The sequence below is a fragment of the Berghia stephanieae genome, chromosome 3 (assembly GCF_034508935.2).
Source record: "Berghia stephanieae isolate SIO BIC M18660-M18661 chromosome 3, UCSD_Bste_1.3, whole genome shotgun sequence".
In the NCBI taxonomy this organism is placed as follows: domain Eukaryota; kingdom Metazoa; phylum Mollusca; class Gastropoda; order Nudibranchia; family Aeolidiidae; genus Berghia; species Berghia stephanieae.
The window spans coordinates 62,012,004-62,017,282 of NC_088362.1; the positions used below are offsets into that span (position 1 = coordinate 62,012,004).

The window sequence follows — 5,279 nt, forward strand, 5'->3', positions numbered from 1 at the left end:
TTATCATTTTTTTGGGAAATGATTGTTATTTCAAGTAAATTGACCATCGATTCTCATCATCCCTTTTCATGTCAACCTCAATTCAACTCTTTATTTATTTTATCTCTAGTTCATCCCGAAATCAATCCGTTTGGATACGATGGGTCACCTACATACCTCTGACGTGTTGATGCTATGCGTATAGGTAAAATACTCACAACATGTGTCAAAAACAAAAACTCAGCTTCACCGAATGCTCTACAGACGCTTAAAGGCCAGATACTGACCAAGAAGAATATAATGGGTCACCTATAGATAGTATGCGATTGGCTAAGAAGCTCACAACATTGCCATCCGGAAATAAAGGACCAACACACAAAACTATATGTCAACGTAACCATGAATTTTATAGTCGGGATAATACAGTTTAGTTTATACGGTCTAGTGGTTTGGCACTCCTTTCGGATCGGAAGGTAGTGGATTCTTGTCTCGCTTGGCGCATAGTAGAGTCCATGGAAAAAGCTCTCCACTCACATTCTCTCGACGTACTCAGGTGTAAAATGAGTACCAGGTCGTTAATAGAGTTGTCTCTGTCGGAAAACAAATTGTAATATCGCTTAACAGGTGTCATGTCTCGGTCTTCATGTTACGTGTTGCTTGTGGTTAGGGACCCCTCGTAAAACGCTTGGAGCACGTTTAGTGGATAGTGCTCATTAAAAAAAAATATTATTTGTATATTTGATTCAGTTCTTTTCCTTGGTCTTCATCTTCTTTTATGACAAATATTTTGGTTTAACATCAGTCTATGATTTTATAAAGCCTCGGCTCTTCCGATACAGATATGGAAATACCTCCAGCCCGCCGATCTTCCCTATTCATAGACAGAAAGAAGTTGACGTCACTCGGGTCTTTGTTATTGTTTTTTTTTTTTTTTGGCATCCACGTTTATTCTCACTAAATACGCTTCAACAGTCGTAACGTCACTTCCCTCGTAATGAAGCATGGTAACTTAGTAACTGGCTCTAAACTATCGGAACAATGGCAGACACACTTATGAAATATTTCTCCAACGAGCATAAAAGTGTATCCAGAGGGAAAAAACATTATAAATCTGATCATGTTTTGACTTTTACACATTCTGATCACAAGACATATGAAAAGTTCTAGCCAACATGAATAATAAAAAGTCCTGATTTTCTTTGTTTGGAGCCACGATGGCAGCCTTTGCTGGGCGACGTGACATCAGACTATTGAACCCAATTGTATTAACTAGACTATAAACGTTCAAGGTTACATAGAATTTTGGTGTGTTGGTCCGTTATACTTCCGGATGGCAATGTTGTGAGCTTCTTAGCCAAGCTATACAATCCATTGGTTGAGTTATTGATTAGACCCATTATAATCTATTTATCATAGATGATAATGATTATAACTCACTCTTTTGATATGACGAATCTTTATTTTGGTTTTATATCAAGCTCTGAGTTTATAAAGGCTTCGACTCTTCCGATGCAGTTATGGGAATACCTCCACCCCTCTATCTGAAGGGACGGTTTGGGTCTGTCTAATTATTAGGAAAAATCTTTCAAGAAATTGATTTTGAGATTTTGTTGAAAAGCGATATCTTACCATCTTAGAAATAATATTATTGAAGTCCAAATTTTCTTAAAATAGACAATAAAGGCACGAAACACACGGTCGAAAAGGGTAGAGATAGTAAAAAAAAATGTGAAAAACGGAAAGCTATTCTGAAATTTTCTCAATATGTCATTTTTCTTTCGGTTTTTTTTTACCTTGAGCAAGATTATTAACCCCCAATTTTCTCACTTGGACAACATGGGTGATTCCTGTTGACATCAGACATCTTGTTTGATGATTTATCTTTATTCCTTCGTGGAATGCCGAGGCGACGATGTCTTATGATGTCCTGGCGGAAAAGGTATAATTTATTAATTTAAAAAAATTAAAAATGGAATTCTGTGACAAACATTTCTCAGAATCTATTCCTTGAAATTGTCAGAAAATTTCCACAGTTATCACAGAGATAATGTATTATTATAACCATAGAGATTTATCTTTTTTGATAAGGTATGTGTATATTGAATTATAATCCAAAATCTAAATTAACATCAATTTTGTCATAACATTTTGATTCTCAACTTTGTAATATTCTAATGAAAATTCCATAAACTAAAGCCATAAAATCTCTCTGTGTTGACACAATATGGTATAATGTTGATTAGAGGGAAGAATATGGAGGTCATTCGTTCATTAGTTTTTGTGGAACGTTTGCCACAAGACTTATATTTTTTTATACCAGACCCCCAAACTATCTGTTGCTGTTGAGCAAGTTTCGGTTTACAGATACTTGGGTATTTTAATTGACAATAAATTGCAGTGGCATTTACAAACCGATGCTGTTATCTCTAAAATGAACAAAAGAATGTATTTGATTCGGAAACTTTCAGAATTTGACATAGACAAAACGTTATGCACCCTTTTTATAGATCCATTCAATGGTTACATTTTGTATTACAGAAATGGTGTGGAAATGCCAGTATTTTCGACATTAAGAAAATTGATCGGATAATTGATAAAGCCTGGAATTATACTCACCCAATTTCCAATGAGGAATAACTGTTCAAGACATTTTGTCTAAGTAAAATGGAGAAAGCTATGAAGGATGGCGATCACCCCCTTCACAAATAAATTAAGTTCTCCACGAGGAGCCGTCGCCTTATATCTATAAAAACAAAGACAGCACGTCACCTTAATTCATTTTTGCCACATGGTGTTCGAATTTTTAACGCGCAACTGTGATTTAAATTAAATTCTATCTTTTAAATATACACACACACGTTCGGACAAAAGGCCAGAGGTATGGCCTATCTCAATTTATAAAATAATAATATAAAGTGTTGCTTTTGGTTCTTGGTTGTATATTTTTACATTTTTGTGCATTTGCACACACACACACACACACATATATATATATATATATATATATATATATATATATATATATATATATACAATGTATTATTATTATTATTATTATTATTATTATTATTATTATTATTATTATTATTATCATCTACAGATAAAAAAACGGGTATCAGATAATTTATATTTTTCACCAAAAATGTTGTTTTATAACATATAATGACGATACAGAATGATTGAAACCGCCCAATATAGATAGTATGCGCTTGGCTAAGAAGCTCACAACATTGCCACCCGGAAGTACAACGGACCAACACACATAACACTATGTAACCTTAAACGTTTATAGTCTGGTTAATACAGTTAAGTGAGAATTACTCACAAACGCGGATGACAAAAAGCAATCACAAAGACATGAGTGACGTCAACTTCAAACTATCTATAGATAATACGCTTCAACAGTAGTAACGTCACTTCCCTCGTAATGACGCGTGGTAACTTAGAAACTGGCTCTAAACTATCGGAACAATGGCGGATGCCCTTATGAAATATTTCTCCGACGAGCATAAAAGCGTATCCAGAGGATAAAAAAAAAACATTATATATCTGATCATGTTTTGACTTTTGCACATTCTGATCACAAGACAGATGAAAATGTTCTAAATAGCATGAAGAATAAAAAAGTACCGATTTTCTTTGTTCAGAACCACGATGGCCGCCGTTGCTGGGCGACGTGACATCAGACTATTGAATCCGATTCAATTGTTTTTAGAAAAGACCCAAACCACCCCTTAATTGTTTATAGCCACCTGTGTATTTATTCACACCCGAGTCGTGGATTTTACCGACGTTGAGTAATGTTGATTAGCAGGTGGCAGTCTGGACTCGCTCACTCACGCTTCACTCTCGCTGTCAGACTGTCAGGCGTACGTGAGAAGATTGGATAACGTAGAGATGAAAAACAAAAATCAAAATTGAGCTTTTATATATCGCAATATCCACTAAACGTACTCAAAGCGCTTTACAAAGGGTCCATGACCAACAGAACACGTAACATGTAGAACGAGACGTGATGCCTGTTAGGTGATAATTCTAACGTTGTTGACGGCCGGGTACTCATTTTACACTTGAGTACGGTGAGAAAATCTGAGTAAAGACTCAACCAACTCGCCGAGCGAGGCTCGAACCCCCAGGACCTTCCGATCCGAAAGCGAGTGTCATACCACAAGACCACATAGCCTCTCTACTGATAAACGGGACTCAGTCACAAACGTTTATTCTTCCCTATCAGACTTGCGTACGTGTGAAGATTGTACAACGAAGAGATGAAATAATAATGGTGACAGTTTTAATAATTAGGTTTCTGTCATGGCAATTTCAATGAGGCGATTGCAAGTCGTAACGATGACACGTGATAACATGGAGCTCTCCACCACAGCAATTGGATTTGACAGTCGTGACGTCATTTCCTTCGTAATAACGATTAGTAACTTAGTAACTGGTTCTAAACTATCGGGACAATGGCGGACGCCTTTATAAAATACTTCTCCGACGAGCATAAAAGTGTATCCAGAGGGGAAAAAACATTATAAGTCTGATCATGTTTTGACTTTTATACATTATGATCACATGACATGTGAAAAAGTTCTAGCCATCAAGAAAAAATAAAAAGTACCGATTTTCTTTGTTTAGATTTAGAACAAAGCTGCTGGTTGATGGGCGGACGTGACATCAAACTATTATTGAATCCAATTTCATTGAGGCGATTGCAAGTCTGAACGAAGAAAGGTGATAATGAATGGAGCTCTCCACCAGCAACAACAAATTAAATGACAACTAATTTAATCCATCGTTGTTGATTGAGATCGTGCTGGGACTCGACCTTTCATCACCTGATAGATTATGCTCACCTGTTTGGAATCCTGATCGCAGATCACGTGTATAAAAAAAAATTGCGATGCAATTTTTGTTCATTTCCCGTGCAAGCTGAACAGTACACTACGGACATGCCCATTTGACCGTTCCATGAACGATATGATGGCTCAATCAACTCTATTTATTATAGTGCAAATGATGAATAATATTTGAACTCACCCTCTCTATCTATCTATCTATCTATCTATCTATCTATCTATCTATCTATCTATCTATCTATCTATCTATCTATCTATCTATCTATCTATCTATCTATCTATCTATCTATCTATCTATCTATCTATCTCTTTCTCTCCCCCCCTCTCTCTCTCTTCCTCTCTCTCTCTCTCTCTATCTCTATCTACCTCTATCTATCTATCCATCTATCTATCTATCTATCTATCTATCTATCTATCTATCTATCTATCTATATATATATATAT

The 5,279-nt window shown here is 35.9% G+C and overlaps 1 long non-coding RNA gene across 1 annotated transcript in view; it reads left to right on the forward strand.

Annotated features, from left to right (window-relative positions):
- Window positions 1-4,729, forward strand: part of LOC144969734 (uncharacterized) — a 6,310-nt gene extending 1,581 nt beyond the window's left edge. Inside the window, exons 2-3 of the long non-coding RNA XR_013644815.1 lie at window positions 110-184; window positions 4,615-4,729. This is a non-coding gene — a long non-coding RNA (uncharacterized LOC144969734). The remainder of the gene's footprint in view (window positions 1-109; window positions 185-4,614) is intronic.
- The last annotated feature ends 550 nt before the right edge of the window (window positions 4,730-5,279 follow it).